We start from the raw sequence: 19790 nt of genomic DNA on the forward strand, positions 1-19790 counted from the left end.
TAGGTCCCAACATTCAAGCTCACATGAGAGTGGTCACAGAGCCTGTTGTTCTTACTTCCTGCACACGCATAACAACTGGCTCTCTGGTCTCCCCACCGACTGTGTATTATGAGAGACAACAAAATAGGGAGAGGTAAGGGGACAGGAATGGAGAAGGGCTGCTCATAGAACAGCCACCGTGGCACTTGCAGGGAATGCTAACAGATAGTCTGACGGCCAGAGAAGTGTTCAGAAACCCATTAAATGTCACCAGACTTTCTAAATGTTCCAACTTGGAGTCAAAATGCCCCCTAACCTCAACATCCTTTGAGATGCCCTGGATGACAGCCCTGCACAACAGTGGTTTCTTCCTCAAGAGCCTGAATCATGCAGGTTAGACTATGTCTTCTATTTAAAAGAACAGAACAGGGAAACATGCTCCACTTCAGGAGAGGGTTCGTCTATAACGGCTCATGTTTTATTCTGGATGCCTTAACCCTTATTCAGGAGCTTAAGAAATAACTAGTCCTCAAACTTTAATTTTTCCAATAACGAAAGCAGGTAAATGAGATCATAAAAGAGGCAGAACTGGAAAATGCATGAGAACTTTCCGATCCACGGACTGACTTTCCTGTTTGTGTTTCTTATTTAGGCATCATTTCTACTTCAGCAGAAGTGACTTCTTCACCTGGTAATGCCCTCTGCCCTGGTAATGCCCTACTGCAAATGTAGGCAGATGGGACAGCAAGACTGCCTGTGCCATGTCGCCAGAGCCAAAATCAGGGCAGCTCTGGGCGGGGGTCAGGAGGGGAGGAGTGTCAGGTTGTCACTGTCTTTGAGCAGAGTGCCCAGTCTGGGCCAGACCCTATGCCAGGCACAAGGTGGTGGTGGTGCCTCTTGGGAAGATAGTGAGGGGAACTCCTGGCCAGGTGAGATCACCTGTCATAGATTCTCACCATCACATGTCTCTCCTTCATAGCGCTGGTCACAGCTGCACTTTTACAGAACAGGAGCCATGTCTAGCTTTCTTTATTATTTTACTTCCGCATCTAGCGCAGTGCCTGCCATAGAGGAGATGGATGAATCAAAATCTGTTGATTAAATAAAGTCCTTGATTTCTATGCTCCAGGGACAGAGAGAAAAAAAATGAGTTAACTATAAAACAATTAATTTGATAGGTTTTGACCAATTGCCTTTTCTTATTTTCAGAATCTTTTAGTGTTACTGTAACCACCTTAACAGGTAATTTTGATATTATCTATCCATCTTACTTGCTATAAATTATCTTATTCGATTTTCCAGGGAGCTCATTATACAATCTTTTATGTCCTAATCAAATTATTTTATTCTCTAGAGTTTTTAAATATGTTTATATTGACCTGACTTGCATAGGCCACCCCTGTACCCCCGATGATGAATGAATTACAGACAGTCCAGCTAAATGCATGGGCCAAGGGGAAAATTAGTTTAGTCAATTCCCAAACTCAAAAGCAACTCATTCACTGGACTGACTGAGAGGGGGGTCTAATGCCCACGGTGGGGGTTTTTCTGGAGATCAACCACAGTGTGGGTGTTGGCAGAATGGTGGAGAGTCAAGCCATGGCTTTGACTGATCCTCCTTAGACGTTCATCCAGCATTCAGTGAGGATGGTCACGTGCCAAGCTCTGTGCCAAGATTTGGAGGGATACAGAGTTGACCACGGTAACAAGTAACTTTTGTACAATAATCTTGAGTGATGCTGGTTGCGCCTGAGGAGTTCCTAATGTGACTTTAGGGTGAACAATTTTACAAATAGAGGGTTAGAGGTTTATTTGTGGGGAGGATAATAAAGAGGGTGATCTCCCCTGCTCTAGGCACTAAAGCAATTAAATAAAACACCAGACTTGACACCAAAATATGGCCTTTGTTACTGGGAAGGACTAGTTGGTGGGCATCTCTTAGTACCAGAGGCAAATGGACCTACCCCACTTCCTTACCTGCAGTCTGGGTCTTGGGACTACCCACCTGGAAAAAAATCCAATCTGCAAAGCTCATCGTTTCCTGTGTCACTGCCTTCCAAACATTTGAGGAGAGGAGGGAGGACTAGGAATCCCTCCATTTACAGAATCTTTATTAGATTAGCCCATGTTGGGAGAAACTTGGACCCATGGTTGTTGCCATCTGAGCAGGTAATGTCCACCTTCTCCAAGGGGAGAAGTTAAAGGGTGGGCAAGAGGAATGGAGACCTGAGGAGTGGAAGGGTGGCCTAGAGGCAATGGAGGATCTAGAGATGTCCTGCCATCACCCCTGTGATGGGAAAGCAGGAGCACAAGCCAGACCAGTCATACTGATCTACGACGGCCACCTTTATGTCTCCTGTATCTTAGCAACACGTATGCCTGATGTGGCTGCCTTGTTATTTTTGTTCACCTGCAGCTTCAATAACAACCACTGTGACCTCCACACCAGGTACAACACTGTCTCGTAAGCCATTAAGTGCTTCATCTTGGAATTCCATTCGTCAGACTAGGCTGTTCCATGGAAATTTTATCCCCAACACAGCCTCAGGAAGAACAGAACCAGGAGTCCTCTCCACTGGTTTTTAGGCTGCTTCTTCTCTTTTTCTACAGATACTTCTTCAACCTCAGCAGAAGTGACCTCTCCTTCAGGTAAAGGCTCTCTTGTTGTGTGGTTTAAATTAAGGATGTCAACCTCTTACTTGCCATATTCGATTTAGAAAATGAGCCCACATAAGGACCATTTTGACCACAAAGTAGACTGAGTGAAAAGACACACTGAAGTGTCCTTCCTCTCATTTTTAAGGGTCCTGTTTTCTCTATTCCTATATAGACGTATCTTCGACTTCAGTAGAAGTGGACACGCCCTCTGGTAATGTTTTTTGCCTGTCACATTTCTTAAGTTAAACATGATCCACTCTCCCCCCTTCTGCTAGACAAATGGTACATGGGTACTGAATATTTCGTTTGTGGTATAAGCCCTGATGTAAACAGAAGTCCCAGCATCCTTTTCACAGAAATGAAGCTTCATGTTCTCATCATACATCCGTAGTCACAGGAGTGGTCCCTCCACCAGGGAACGCCCTCTGCTTGTCACCCTGGTCTTGATCAGATGTGCCCACGGGAAGTGAGGGACTCCAGGCTTCCACTTGCTTGGTGGTGTGTGTTATGTTACGGGTGATGCTTTGACCCATCAGCACACCCAAATGTGAGAGAACTGGATCGTGATAGTGTTGGTTCTACCATTTGCAATTCCATCTTCTACCAAACTGTTGTTCAAGGCAAAACATTCCATTGTCTTTTTGCTGATATTTCAGTTTGATTTCTCATTGTTTCCAGATACAACTCCCACTCCAGAAGAGGCCTCTTCCCCAGGTATGCTCTCTGCTCTTTACCGTAGCCACCGTGAGTGACTTCCTTAGAAACCCCAGCCCGGCAGGAGCAGACACACCCAGAGGAAGCACCTCTTATTTCCCCAGGAGAGGTCAGGAGAGAGGAGAGAGAGAGGTCGGGAATTTCCAGGCCACTGGAACCAACGGTGGTCATGACCCTAAACATGGTGAAAGCAGATGCAGGGACAGGATAAGTAGGACAAAATAGCATTAGGTGTCAACCCTGGAGATGACCCCTGGTGGTGATTCTCAAAAGTTGATGTGCAGGTGAACGGCCCGGACAACTTGTTAATGTGCAGATTTGGATTCAGTGGCTCCCGGTGGAGCCTGGATTCTGCACTTCTCACAGGCTCCCAGGTGGTGTCTATGCTGCTGGTCATGGGCCACATTCGGGGAGTAAAATGCTGAGCCACTACCCTTGTTTTGGAAGAAAATGCGACCCAGAGAAGGAGGAGACTTGCCAATGTCTCAGCTCAGGCAGTCATAAATATGGCAAACCGTGTGGCTCAAACGACAGAAATTTACTTCCTGCAGTTCTGGAGACCAGAAGGTCCAAGGTCAGGGTGCCAGCAGGGTTGATGTCTGGTGAGGGCCTCCCCTTGGGTTGAAGATGGCCACCTTCTCACTGTGTGCCTACAGGACCTTTCCTCAGTGTGTGCTCCCTTAGGGAGAAAAAGAGAGAGACAGATTGTGTCTCCTTATAAGGACACTAATTCCAGCAGATCAGGGCCCCCCCTTACAACCTCACTGTACCATGATTCCTTCTTCAGAGGCCCCATCTCCAAATACAGCCAAGTGGGGGGTTAGGGCTTTGCATGTGAACTTTGAGGGGACATAACTAAGCCCCCAGCAGTCACAGAGCAAGGCAAGCTGGGTCTCCCGGCTCCCACGCAAGGGTCCTTTCTGCTCCCAGGCTTTGCTGATGAATCTATGTGACTCCACCCAATCCAGCGGACACTGATCTCTTCAGGAGTGAGGCCTACTGCCTGCTTGCATTTTATTTCTTTCCTTTCTTTTTGATTCCCGGTTACTTTGAAGACATAACAGCGTAAAAGGCAGAGAAACCAAGTTTAGAAGCTGTCTCTCACTTAGATTTAGGGAGTGTCTTCCTCCCTGCCTCCTTCCATTCGTCCTTCCTTGCTTCCTTCTTTCCCTGTCCCCAACACGACCTCTACTTTTGGCAGGTTCCTTTCACTGGTCATGCTCACTAGCTCTTGACACTGCAGGAGGTGAGCTTTTCTTTGCAGACCCGGTTGATGGTAACTGGGTTGCTTTTCACACAGTCAGGTGACACTCATGCACTTTATTTTCTTTAGGAAAGCACGACAGCAGAATCACTTCCTGCCTCTCGAGTGCGAGGGCAGATGTGGTGGCCGTGAGACCATTCCCTTCCTTCTCCCTCATCCCTGTCCCCCTCACAGCACGCAGAGGGAATGCAACTCCCATATTTTATGCTCCCGAAAGGCAGAGTGCTGTAGGAAGGGCGTGCGCTTCGGGGCCTCCCAGGTCAGAGCTGAGGATGCTCCAGGCATGTCCTACAAGCTGTCCTACAAACGTCTGAGTCTCGACGTCCTCATCTCTCAAACGCTGCTACTACTTCCCTGGAATGGCTGTTGCAGGGATTCGAGATGTAAATTGTAGGACACGTCATGGATGCTCCAAATGGAAATTGCTCATCTATCTTGCAAAATGCCAACTTCTCACACACCCTTTGACTCCTGGATATGTGCGTCCACAGGATAAATAAGCAGGGTGGATTCTATTCCGTGCAGCTTTTGCGTCGGGCTTATTTTTCATAAACTTGTAGTATACAGCATAAGATTTCAATGACATCCAACTTGAGGGCTTTCTTTTCTTTTTTTATGATTTATTTAAATGCAATTAACATATAATGTATTATTAGTTTCAGAGGTTGAACGCTTTCTTTTCCCTGGAAAAAATTTCTCTCTCTTTCTCTCTCTTTTTTGGCAGCCATAAATCTGATTTCAACAACAGTGACATCATCACCTGGTAAAGATCACATGCCTGTTGCTTGATTAACCCTTAGTTTCATAGTAATTCACACAACCAGACTCTATCATAAAATTCATTGTTATTTTTCCTACCTTGCTTCCCTCTGTATATTTCCCGTAGATTTACACCTCTCAGATATGATCTTTCTCTTATCTAAACATTTTCCTGAGAAATCTGATTGGTTTTATTCATGTAATTGTCCTGATCAAATTATTTTATTCTTTAGATGTGTTTGTATTGACCTCACATAGGCCCCCCAATAAACATTTTTCCTACAAAATCTAATACTTTTATATTGTTCCTATAAACATTCTGTATATTTATAAGAACTTCTTTTTCTGGCCATTTATCAGATTATTTTCTCTTTGGAGAATAATACCACTTGTTACATTTTGATAAGAAAATAAAACCTAGTGGACAGTACTCTGTACCTAAACCTAAGGGGAAACTCAAAATTACTAATGCCTAAATATTTAGAAAATGTGTGGTTCTTTTACATATTTGAATATAAATATATGATTTTGAGAATATGCATTTTTTAAGCTGTTTTTCTCTTTTACAGTTACAGTTTCAGTTGGCGAAGACATGATTCCTTTACCTGGTAATTTGTATTTGTTTTAAGCACTTAAATTATCAAATCATTAATACTATTAGGGTCACAGTTTTTTTTTTCAAAGTCCCTGCTCTTTACAGAAAACTTTTATGAGCTAATAAGTATATATATGTGCAGACAAGGATGTGCACACACACACACACACACACACACATACACACACTTTTGTGGGTCAGAAGCCCTAAATTCACCTCCTGGAGCCTCATCCAAAAGATATTTGCCTTTGTTCATAGTTCAGACAAGCATGGTTATCTTCCTCCAATATCACAGCAACACATTAGATGAGGAGCAAGCAACTGTCCTAAATCAAGATACCATAGCCACAGGGAAACCATGACCAGTGGTGCCTATAGCATTTGCTAAGTATCTTTTATGGGCCACAGAGAGCAAAAAGTTAGAAAGGTCACTAGCAACCACTTTATATGAAGACAAATTATTTTACACACATTTGTGGGTGTGGCACCACCAACACAATATAGATTTTTAAAATTATTTTTACTTTTAAAATCACCTGTCTTGAAGTATAAATATATACAATAAATTGCTCACATCTGGGAGATTCTTCTAATGTATCCAACTGTGTAACCACCACCACAGTCGGGATACGGAGCATTCTGATCACCCCAAAAAGTTCCTTCATGCTCCTTTGCATTAAATCCCCCAGGCAATCACTGTTCTGCTTTCTGGCACTGTGGATTAATTTGTTTTTCTAGAATCTCATATAAATGGAATCCAGTAATATGTTGCTCTTTCGTGTCTGACTTCTTTTGCTTAACAAACTGTTTTTGAGATTTGTCCATCTGGTCCCTTAATATTGGTACTTTGTTCCTTTGTATGGCTTACTAATGTTCCATTGGGTGGATGTCCCTCAATTTACCCCCTCCCCCGTGGGTGGGCTTGTGGGTGCTACCCAGTTTTTGTCCAGGGTGGAGAATGCTGCTATGTACAAATCTTTCAGTGCCCATCTGTTTTCAGTAAACACCTACAAATGGAATGCCTCGGCCACAGAAGATACTTTTTACAGTTCAAATGTTGGCTTTTATTCAGCAAGAGTAGAAGAAATTTTGTGGGATAGATTTTCTTTGCTAAGTCAAGCCAGTGCCTCAACAATTCTCCTCCAGAGTGGGGTTTTTCCCATTTTGTTTTCTCTGGGTTTTTAGTATTTTTGTTTAACAATGAAATTCTTAGGTATCTGGGCAACTAGGCTGACAACACCTGCCGATCTTCAAGGGCTTCAGTTAATGCATGTTGGACTTTTTATGAGAGAGGGAGTGCGACAGGAAGGAGGGGACGAGGAAGGGAGGGACAGAGAGACACAGAGAGAGAGGCAGCACAGGGCATGGAGGACTTCACTGCAGTGTCATTTTCTTCCCAGGCAAGTGACACAGGGCAGCAGAGGGTGGCTATTGCACCTGTCACCCAGTCCCCTGACTCGCTCTCTCTTCTCCTGTCCTGCAGATCCGGACCTGCGCCTGGTGGGCGGGCGCAGCCGCTGTGAGGGCCGGGTCGAGGTCCGCCACCAGGGCGTGTGGGGCACAGTGTGCGATGACCACTGGGACATTAGGGACGCCCGTGTCGTGTGCCGTCTGCTGGGTTGTGGTCCCGCACTCGCTGCCCTGGGACGCGGCCACTTCGGCCTGGGCTTGGGGCCCATCCTGCTGGACGACGTGCACTGTGTGGGCACCGAGGACGCACTGGGCCATTGTCGCCACTCGGGCTGGGCGCGACACAACTGCCGGCACCAGGAGGACGCGGGCGTGGTGTGTGCAGGTGGGTCCCCGGGGCTGTGTCCTGCTTCCTCTGCCAGCACTCCAAGGTCAAGCAACGACCTGGTGGCCAAGGCGCCAGCAGCTAGGATGGTGAGGGCCTATTTGTCACCTACTGCTGGGCTCAATATTTTCCTGGCACAGCCTTGTGGTTTTATTCATTGGCTTTGCCGAATTCCAATTCAGGGGAGTATTTGTGCTGAAATAGGGCTACAAGATTATGAGGTCGAAGGAAGAAGTGAGTGTAATACAATGATGAAGGACATACAACTTGAGGTGATCAGACCACAAAGACCCTTTTTCAATTTCTGACAAGGTCATCCAGGCACAGTCCTTGGATAACCTTCTTTACCTTGACCTGGCCCCTCAGAAGTCAGTACTCTACAAAATCCTGGGTTCTCCCTGTGTCCCTTTCATCCACAATTTGGCCTGCACCTTTCCTGGAGTACTTTTTATTACCACCTGATACCCCTCTTGGCATTCAGACCTCCAGAGGTTGACCCTCCCCTATGTGGAGTAGCACTTTCTTATATTTGCCCTAAATTTACCCAGGTATGTTTCAAAAAGTTATGCAATTCTAGATTTGGTGAACAAGTCCGAGCTCCCTTTGTCTGTTCCAGCCTTAGTTTTTTACAAGTAAACAAAGGAATCTCTCCCAATGCTTTTGTCTTTATGCAGAAGCTATTCTTGTTTTGCACTGAAATGCATGGTAAATAGATTAACCATCGGGGTCCCCCAGAGACAGACAATCCTACAGAGAATCTTATGATAAGAGTCTACCTGGAGTCTTGAGATCCTTATCTCCAGATTCTCACTTTCACTGTGTCTATTCATAGTTCCAGTCATTCCTCCTGCTGTTAGGGGGCCCACTGGAAAGGGTAATTCATTTTCCATTCTTGGACTATGCACCATAGGGTTTGCTTTTCACTGGAAACAGTGACCAAAGGACCAGACAGAGGTCTGGGGCCAAGAATATCTGAAGAGGTTGAGTGAATCTGGCCAGCCACGCTTCCTGGGCTAGGCCCTGGCCCTGTGTTACTATCCTGCCTGGCTTCTGGGCTGGGGAGGCCTTTGAGAGCCACAGATTTCCTATGTCCAAGCCCGAGATCCCAAGTATGCCATGTGCCTGGGAAGGGACATCAACCAGATGCCTACAGACAACAGTGTTTATAACCTGCAAAGCCCGTATTTACTGTTCTCCTGCTCTAACAAATCTTGGTGTTGATGACATCCATATTCTCAACACTACTTCATACACACAGGAATCCCTCCTTCTGGCTCCATCAGGAGGCCCTTGTCCTCTGCATTGCCCTAGAATATTTTCAATCCATTGTTCTCCAGCTGTAATGGCTAAATTGAATGAGCCCATTTCTTGGCACTGAGTGTCTACTGCTGGCTACATCCTCCTCCTCCAGCGTTTCTGCACTACATGTCTACTGCTGGCTACATATTGCTCCAGTGTGTCTGCACAGCTGACATGTGCTTCTCACCCATCTCCCCATACCAGGTCCAGCTGCCTCTGCTGTACCCAAGGGCAATGGTAAGCTCTCCCCTCTGACTGCGGTAAGGGGAAGCTGAGAGAGCAGTTGTCCCGGGGATAAAGAACAGGCTTTTCTGTGTCTCACTGAGATCTCCAGAATCTCCATCTACTTGATGGGCTTTCAGAATTTGGAGAAGAAGCCCCTTAACACCTATGCTCCCTACCCCTTTGCTCCCACTCTCTTTCCCCAAACTACCTTTCATACAAAGCCTCTGATAGATGTACGTTCAGCCTCGGGTGTCCTCAACATGGGAAGTGGGCTGTCCTTTAACCCTTTAGACAAGGCTCTGACTCTTAGACCGTGGGACATGTGCCTGGGCAGGACTCCCATGATCTGGTGTGACTTTTGGAAAAGGAGAGACATAAAGTCGGTGGAAGTCAAATCAAGGGTAGAGCTTTGGTTGCTGAGCCAGCCCCCACCCAAGGCACCCTCCATGCTTTATAAAGTAAGCGCACACCCACATCGTGAATCTACATGTCCAGAGTACCAAACTGTCTTCGTGAGGTTCTCCCCATGCTCCTCCTCCTGCAGCCCGGCTCTCCTGCTTGCCTCACCTCTTCCAAGTCACCATTGACCGAGGCTATCTCCGGAGGCTGGGCTACTCCTCTTGGGACGTCCACTTAAATGATGAGCTGTGCCGCCCTCGAGTCACAGGACGATACCTGATCTTCAACATTCCCTATGGTCGCTGTGGCACCGTCAGACAGGTAACAAGCTGACAAGGTGGTGGTATCTCTGCGGATGGAGGCCAAAGAGAGAGAATTGAATTTTGGAAAATTAAACCACCTGTTAAAAATGCAGTAGGGACAGAGGAAAGGCTCAGTGAGACCTGGAGCAGGCACTAATTTGTCTGAAATTTTCCTTCCTTTTGGGAATTTGGAATACACAGTGAATTTGGAATACATAGGAACTGGTGAGTGCTGATGGATTGATGGATAGATCAACAGATGGATAGATGGATGGATGGATGGATGGATGGATGGATGGATGATGTTCTCTTAGCTCTGAAGCCAAGCATTTTCCACAACATGCTTCTTTATTCACCTTCAGTTCACACCTACTCTGTGAAAGCCATGGTGCTGGGCTTTGGGGAGGACAAATGATCTATCTGACTGCTATGTTCTAACCAGGCAACTAGCTTTATTTCCCCATCTAGAAAACTTATATCCAGGACATGTGTGGATAATGAAATGTATACATTGATTACATGTTCTTTAACCACCAGTTTATTTCACAAAACAATGTCATTGAAGTTAAGGAAACAAGTAGACCCAGGATATAGGAAAAGCGTAGAACTACAAAATCATTTTTCTCAGTATATCCAACAATGTAATATGTTATACATCAGGATCTCCATGTTGTTCCTCTCTTCTTTTATATCCCTATTTAGACACACATGGAAAAACAGCAAACATTTGGCATTGTGGAAGGTTAATTCACTCAAAGTGACCACTCTGACTCCATACTTCACATTTTATCTACTTGGTTATGCAGATCATGGTCATTCTTGTCCTTTTTGCTCTGAAACTTCTAGATTTTACCTCAGAGCTTTCTACCCCAGGAGCCATGCTGGAAGCCCCATAGTGTCTGGGAGGTGGGCACCCCGGAAGCTTCAGGCTGTCAGGACCCTGCAGCTGGCCTCTGTGGCCCTGGCTGGCCTAGCTCTCACAGCACTGGGCCCAGAGGACACAGCAGGTCAGGAACCACTTGGCATGACAGCCAGTCCCAGGCCACCCACTGCGAAAACATGCCAGAGAAAGTATGATTTCAGAGTCAGTGGATGAGCTACCATCTAGGTGCTGAGGTTGCAGCGGCCAACCACACCGACAGGGCTCCTGCTCCACAACATTCACATTCGAGAAAAAGGAGACAGGCACTGAGCAAGCGCACATTTGAGAATCATTTCACAGATGTTAAGAAGACAGCAAAGCAAGGAAGGGAATAGGAAATTATTTGGGGTAGAAGGAAGGCCATTTGGAATAGGGAGGCCTGAGTCTGAAGGAGATGCAGCCAGGTAAGGTAAAGCGAGAGGAGTGCCCAGGCAGGGGGCAGCTGGCGCCCAGGCCCCCGCAGCAAACTTGGAGGGCCTGGGGAAGGCGCTGGAGGCTGTCAGCACCAGGAAGCCCAAGGTCACCTTGGAAGGGGCAGGGCCACATGGCCTTGGAGTTGAGCTTCTCCTCTGAGCCTCATCTCCGCATTGGGTGAGAGTTGCTCCGAGGGTCAAGGGAGATACTGGTTCTTAGGGGCAAAAAAAGAAAAAAAAAAATCTGTTTTTAAGGAGAAAGCATAGATATTCATGCAAGACATAAAGAATGTCTCTGTTGTATGAACATTTCAGAATGGGGGCTGGAAAGGGGGTGGGGAGTAGAAAAGGAAAGGTCTAACAGGGCAGATCTGGTCTGAGCTGCCAGGATGGTCTTCGGAGGTTCCGAGGCGGAGGTCAAGAACCTGAGTCCCAGGGGCAGAGCCTTCCTGAGCCAACGTCTCAGGCCAGGCTGAATCTCTGGGTGGCTTGCGGGGGCTGTGGGGACCAGGCCGCGGGGGGCAGTGGCAGCCTGCACAGTAGCCGTGAGCACCTGTTAGCCCTTCAATCAAGCTGGGCCAGACCCACCACTCACAGGGGGCCAAGAGGTGGCAGAGAGGAGGGGGTACCAGCGGCCTGGCTCTGTGCTCGCCTGAGATGCCACGGCCGAGGGCGGGGGACGCGGGGGACACTTTGGCAGAGCGTGCCCGGTAGCCACTAGCCCGGGCCTCCCGCCACACCTTGTACCAGCACAGCTGGGCCCTCACGGGAGGGAAGAAGGGAGGCCAGGCTCACACACTCGGGGCTCCCTGCATGCACCCCACACTCCAAGGGCCAAGGACACAACGCCACCCCATCGTGGCATTAGGCACCCCAGACTGCGGGCCCGAGGCCTCCCACTTGTGCTCCTTGGCAAGCTGGCCCCGGCCGCGCACGAAGATGCATGCAAGGGAGCCAGGAGCCCCGGCCAGCCCCTGCCCTCTCGCCCCCCCAGGAAAGCCTCGGCTCCCTCGGCTACTCCAACTCCATCAGGGGCCGGACCCGGGGGCCCCCTGGCCGAGTCGTCGTGCGGCACAGGGTGCCTCAGCTCAAGTTCACCTGCAGGGCGGAGGGCCCATCTGCCGTTGAAGTCCTTCCTGGGGCTGATGTCCCCAGGGAGAGAGTTGGCTACGACGTATCCATATCCTTCCTCGAGTGGCCTTTGTCCCCGCCCATGAAGCACATGGGGCCGTACCCCGCCAGCCAGAGGGCGGTCTTCCTCCAGGCCACGCTGCACAGCCCCGACCCCAGGCTGAGGCTCTCTGTGGATACCTGCGTGGCTTCTCCCGACCCACACGACTTTACGACCGTCAAGTACGATTTGATCCGACAAGGGTAAGGGAAATGGAAAGCCGTCTAGGGTTGGCTGTTCTATTCCCGTGGCATTCCTGTGCGGCATCTCCGGCTTCTCAACTGGCAGCTCTAAGCCACAGCGCTGTGCAACACAGACCTCACCGTGCCCCAGAGGCACAGCCAGGGCTTTTGCCCGCCTCTGATCCCAGCTGGGGACAAATAGTCGTAGAGAGTCTAGACAACTTCCCTTGGATCCCCCAGAGTTCTGGGCAGAACCCTTGTTGTCTGGGACACTGCTGTCCCCTCTCATCCTTTCTCACCCGTGCCTCTCTTCCCTTTGTGTTATGACCTTATTGGCTCCCCATCGGTGGTTCAGGCTCTCGGGGCATCTGGTCTACCTCGGTGGGCTGGCGGGTTTTCTCAACCTAAACTCTTATAGTCGTGAGATTTATTCTGGCTCCTTTGGTTAAACAAAGGATTCACCAAGTTAGAAGTTTGGTATGACGTTTGCCTTTGTAGCTCCTCTGCCCCCCCTAAGAGGAGCAAACACTATGGACGGGCAATTGGCAAGCAGCGCAAAAGGGCAAAAACCCATCACTGCTGGCAGCTTTAAAGTGGTGAGAGCCACGTGAGAAACATCATCGTGGTGCCTGTTTCCAAAAGCCGGGGTGGGGGGTGCAGGGGGCAAGACACAGCGTCGTGCAGAAGTGGCGTGAGCCATAGCGCGGGAGGTGCACAGCCGTGGCATGAAACTGCTCCAAGGCTCTGAGTGAGAACGCTCTTCCCTTTCAGTTCTCCTTATAAACAGATCAAGGAGAGAGGCACAGTTTGGTGCCGGAATGAAACAACCAAGGCTTTATCCTTCTGCTTGCTTTAGGGTTAAATTGCTCTTTTTTTCTCCAATTTCCTCGGGTAGAGTCTTAGCGATTTTAGATCTTTCTTCTTTTCCAAGTCATGTATTTGATTTACTTGATTTTGGTAAGTTGTATATTCATATTCACTTAGTTCGAATTTTTTTTTTTTTAATTTGAGACTTTTTCTTTTACCTCTGGGTCACTTAGAAGTGTGTTGTTTCATTTCCGAATAAGAATTTTCCAGCAACCTTTCTGTTATTGAGTTCCAGTTGTGCTCAGAGGATGTGTTTTGTATGATTTCTTCTCTGGAAGTTTGCTAAAGGTGTGGTTTATGGTCCAGAATGTGTTTATCTCAGTGAATGTTCCACAAGGGCTTGAGAAGAATTGTATTCTGCTGTTGTTGGATGGGGTGTTCTATAGATGTCAGTCTATCCAATTGATGGTGCTTTTCAGATCATCAGTATCCTTCCTGATTTTCTGCTGGATTTCCACCCATTTCCAGTGGGTTTGTAGATTTCTCTTTGCAGTTGTTAGTTTTTGTCTGTTGTTACGTGTATATACGTTAAGGATTGTTATGTCTTTTTGGAGGCCTGATCCCTTTATTATTATGCAATACCCTTCTTCATTCCTGATCATTGTCCTGGCTCTGAACTCTGTTTTGTCTCAAATTAATATAGCTACTCCACCTTTCTTTTGATTAGTATTAGCATGGTAAATCCTTCTCCATCCCTTTTCTATGTCTTCATGTTTAAAGTTGGTGTCTAACTGGCATCAGTAATTGGGTCTCGGTTTTTCTTGTTTTCATCTACTCTGGCACTCTGTATCTTTAAATCGGCATATTTAGAACACTCATGTTTAAAGTGATTATTGAGGGGTGCCTGGGTGGCTCAGTGGGTTAAGCGTCCAACTCTTGATTTCAACTCAGGTCATGATCTCAGAGTTGTAAGATTGAGCCTCATGTGGGGCTCCGCACTGAGCATGCAGCCTGCTTAAGATTCTCTCTCTCCTTCATCCTCTTCCTCTCCCCACTGCGCTCTCTTTCTCAAATAAATATTTTTTTTAAAAAAAACAAGTGATTATTGATATAGCTGGATGAAAATCTACCATCTTGGTAACTGTTTTCTATTTGTTGCATTTGTTGTTTATATCTACCTCCACTCTCCTTTTGCTGCTTTCTCTGGTTTTAATGGAACATTTTTTATTATTCCATTTTATCTCCTCTTTTAATGCATCATTTATACTTTCTTAACTTTCTCCATAGTTGTGCTAGGGTTGACAAAACACTTTTTAAAATAATCTAAGTTTCATTTTCAAATAATACAACCACTACCTTTAATCTCCCCTTTGGGCAAAATAGAGTACCTTTGGAAGGCAACAGCTCTGGCTAGAATTTAATGACCTTGTTCATTTTTTATGATGTTTTCTTTAACTAGTACCTTCTATTTCTGCTCAAGAACAGTGGTTTTTATACTCATGGTAGTGTTTTAATTTTCTTTATAAAAGAAAGAATGGGTAGTGGGAAGAACTCTGTTTGGCATTCATAGGTCTGGATCCAAGCCTGATTTTTCAAGTCGGGGTGAATTCACACCATACTTCAAGCTAATGCTTGTGGCTGGGTTTTTTTTTTTTCTTCTATCAGGTGCATCAAAGACAATACCTATGTCGACCTCCACTCCCACCAGAAGAACACGGCCCAGTTCAAGTTTAATGCCTTCAACTTTCTCAGCAACTATGATGTGGTCTATCTGCAGTGTGAGGTGGCTGTGTGCAAAGTGGGGGACTACTCCTCCCGGTGCTCCCAGGGCTGTGCAGGGCGGGGTAAGAGGGATGTGGGCCCTGTGGAGACCCCAGAAGAGCAGCCTGAGCATCTCCAAGTGGTGGGGCCACTGGAAATCCACAGAGGGACCGGTTGGAGGAAGACCCTTGTGTGATTTCTCAACTTTCCATGTGAATCTATCATTAGAAAGCAAAGCCTATTTCCTTGCAGCAAAGTAATATGTTTGACAAATCAGAAGTTGCCCACACAGCGACAGGTGAAAGAAACAGCAAAAGACATTCTCTCTGAGGTTTGTTGCTAAATAAACCTCTGATCATTAAGCTTGTGAGGAAATCACTCTCTTTGCAGGCTGGAGATGCTATGTTCTCTGATTCTTCACTACCAAGAACCTGACTGTTGTCTTAAACTGTACATGTTCTAAAGAACAGGGTTCTCTCTATATACCAAATTTCCAATTTAAAGATTTTATTTAATTGACTCCTTAACGCTTAGATGCTAGTAAATGGATCTTTTTGTTTCTGTCCCTTGGGTCGTGTGAGAATTTCTTTTCAGATATTGCTAAGAGTCTTAGGAAAAATAAACTAACTGTTGGGAAACCACTGCTTTTTTTTTTCTTTAACTCTACTAACTCGTTAGTTGAATTAGACACGTCAGTCATTTGCTCATTTACTCATAATGTAATCAAAACAAGCTCTTCTTGCCTATGTCAAAGGGAATACATTGTGCCTCGGCTCTGTTGGGTTTGGGTGACGGCTTTGACACTGACAGCAAATGAGAGTCGGAGACACAATCACATGAACCACCTGTGACTGCTTTCTGAGCTACCATGCACTCAATTTGGGTCCCAGATCCTCAAAGCTTTCTAGGAAACCTAAGAAATACACAGGAAGCCTGAGGAGCACAAGATGGCAGGTTCACATATCCCACACCCTCATGGAAAAGGGCAGCACTCACTATAAGGTTTCTTTGTATCTTAACAGAAACAGACCTGTGCTGGGCTCCATACCCTCAAAGCTATCTTTAAATAAACTGTCCTGGGGTGCCTGGGTGGCTCAGTCAGTTAAGCATCCAACTCTTGATTTCAGCTCAGGTCATGATCTCAGGGTTGTGAGATCAAGCTGCACTTTGTGCTCTATGCTAAGTGTAGAGCCTGCTTAAGAGTCTCTCTCCCCCTAAAAATAAAAAAGAAGAAGAAAAACAAATGGTCTTGGACACAGTCAATTTTTTTCACTTGTCAAGAAATATTCAATAACAACATTTAAAATAGGAGTCCTCAAGTCCAATAAATTGTTCCTATCTTTGTCATTCAATAGTATATACGAGTTGAGAACACAGTTTGGCCAAGTCCCCAAGGGAGGAGGGCAGGGTTTAGGGAAGCCTGGGAGCTAACCTTGAAGTCCTGAGCGATGAAAATCTGACCCATGACCCCAGGGCGGGCATTGCTTCTAAAGGGGTATGTCTCTGTCTCCAGATCAACAATCATCTGGATAAAAATAGGATACTGGCAGGTATTTTGATGGTGTTCCCTGCTTATACCTGGTAGAAGTTGATGGAATGTAATTGCTGGTCAATCTGGTGAAGGCAGCATCTTTAAATCAAAAGTTAATCATTTGTCACCGAGTACCTTCATCTTCAGTCACATGATTTTAGCATCACGCATCTACTTCACATGAATTGAGGAGTTTTCCAAGGAGCACTGAACCGCTACAACTTCTCCTTTCAGAAGCTTATCGGCACATTAACTGCATCTATCCATATGTGTTGAGGAAGTGGGGGGCTAACAGCCTCCAAAGTTGGCATCTTAGAGCTTTTAACAAATGCCTAACATGAAAAGAGTTGACAATGAAAGGACTGAACTTTTAAGAACAAACAAACAAGTGTCCAGAGAACTTCCAGGTCAGCTTCTCCAGGTGCGGTTCAGCAGATGGGAGCTGGGAAGCTGCCCCTTCCAAAACACTCCAGGTGGTTCTGAGGAGTGTGAAAATCTGAAAGCCGTGGCCACTGCTGAGCACTGCATGCACTGGATCAAAATGCACTTAATAGGGAGAAACCTGCAACCCAGAAACACCAATGGTGGAGACAAAAAAAAAAAAAGCCCCAAGAGAAGCCTGTTCTCTCTAGCTAAATGATGGGTAAAGGGGTAACCAGGCAAGACAGTGAACTTTACCCAGTAACTGCGTGGTTCCAAACACCATGGGTAAAACTATGTCCCTCCTGCCAGCCTAGCCCACAAAGGTGAAGTGGGGAGCCCAGATTTCCACCTGCCCTCCGGGTCCCTTACATCTTCCCTCCCCTCTCCAGGGTGGCATCACCTCTGAGCAGTAATCAGGGCCTCCCCAACATCCCCCATGTCAGGTGGAGACCCGGTGGGGAGCCTGGACTTCTAACCCCACTTGGCAGGTATTAGCACCCCTTCGAGACTACTCTGGGGTGGTATCAGAGGAGACGTAGTTTAGAGCCAGGACCTCTACCCCACCCAGAGGTAATGTGGCAAATCCACCTTCCTGGGAGGAAGGGCAGCAAAGGCCACAGGGGTAGCCTGGCTTCCACCCTGCCCAGTGGAAACAAGGTGACCTCCCCACCTTGTTCGCACATGTAGGTATTTTCGCCCATTTTACTTTTAGCCTTGCTGAAATGCTTTGCTAAACACGTCTCTTGAATGTGGCATAGAGTCGGAGTTTAATGTGGTGAGATATTCTGAAAATTTTGCTTTTAGGAAGCGAGCATGGCGACCACTCTGGTATGACCCGCACATCTCCCTCATTGCCATCAGTCATTCAAGCTGCCAGGAGTGTTGGTGGCTGATGGCTCTCAGCCCCCCTGCCCTGCAGGGATTCCCTCCACTCAAGGCAGCTGCCTTGTCCACATTCACAGTCTCCCACCAATGACAAGTCCATAGAGGCACTTAAAGGCCAGAGCACCAAGCCCCATGTAGGGTCTCTCTGAAGGGCCAACCCAGCCCAGGACTCCGTGGGGTTCGCCGGGCTTTCTGCTGTAGCCACTTCATCATTCCCCAACCCCCCTGCCCCGGCCCACTTCCCTCCCCACTGACAGGGCTTGGGCCGAGGCCCATGCCCCAGGAATCCTTGGGCACACAAACCCCTCTACTGGATGTTGTTTCATAGGACCCAACCCATGATGGTCAGTACCAGGTGTGGCCTGAGGAAGCAAACTCCTCATTGGCAGGTGAAACACAGCCCAACCACACCTCATTTCCTCACTGAATCCTTGCAACTGCGATACTCTGGGGGCTGGGATGGGGGGTGGGCTGGTCAGCAGCCTTCACTCTTTTAAATTGTGCAGATCAAGGCTGAAGGTGACCTGATCAAGGTAGCCCACCAGGTAAATGGAAGAACTCAAACCCAGGCCACCAACTCCAGATATAGGACCTTTACTTACTTTATCATAGTTTCTCCTGAAGAAATTATTTACTGATATATATTACTTTATTTTTAAATTTTTTTTATTGGTGATATATATTACTTTAAACTTCTAACGCATTGGTATAGCTCAATAGCTCCACTGTGAAGGTTTTTTGATTCATGATGATACAGTTTTACACTGTCTACTGAGTCACTAATTTCATGATTTTCTTAGTATGACACTGCTATGCCTGGCGTGCCTCTGGGTAGCCCCTGGGGCCTGGCCACTGGCACGTGTTCACTCAGTTCCTGATGGAAAGATTGCAGAGGGGCCAGGGATCAGACACTTCTTAAGTGCTGTCTTTACTGAATTTGATTTGCTCATTCTAATTTAGTTCTTAAGAGCTTTCACATTAGGTTAGAAAAGAAGCTTGCAAAAAAAAAAATAATAATAATAATAAATAAATAAATAAATAAATAAATAAAATACAATAAAAAAGAAAAGAAGCTTGCAGTAGCTCCATTTAGTCATACAGACAAATGCAGAAGAGGCTCAACTACATGGCCATTTGGGGGAAGTGCTTAGAAGATCTGAGTGGAAATATTGAAAGGAAAATAAGGAAGATCTACCTTCATTTGGAGCTGGAAACCCAGTGGGTCCCTAACAACTTGTTCAAGGAAGGTAGAGATGCTGTTTTACTCGTAATGTACGCCCCGGGCATACTGTGTACCCAATCCATGTGCATGGGTGTCAAGGAGAATGCCTTTGGGCATTCAGAAATGTGGGTGCCTCCTTGGTTGTGCATCAGAACCTGAGACCATGGTGGTGTTGGGTGATGAACCGGTAGAGTCATACTGTCATCTACGACAAAGAATTCAATATGACGTTTGGTATGCGCAACCTGAGCGCGCATCAAGGCCTTTCCTGTTGTGTCAGTCTCAGCCAGAAACTGACTACTCCTTGTTAGGGTTACGTTTGGCTTTGGTGTTTGATGGTAAATGGGAAGAGAATTGTTGTCTTCATTCTTTAACCTAGAAACTACACACAAGGGCTCCCCTTTATAGTCAAGCTCTGCTTTCCTATTCCTAGATCATAAAATAGCTTTCCTCTTTCCAGAGCCCTTTCCTGAGATGTGTTCAA

The sequence above is a fragment of the Canis lupus genome, chromosome 28, assembly GCF_003254725.2.
Source record: "Canis lupus dingo isolate Sandy chromosome 28, ASM325472v2, whole genome shotgun sequence".
In the NCBI taxonomy this organism is placed as follows: Eukaryota; Metazoa; Chordata; class Mammalia; order Carnivora; family Canidae; genus Canis; species Canis lupus.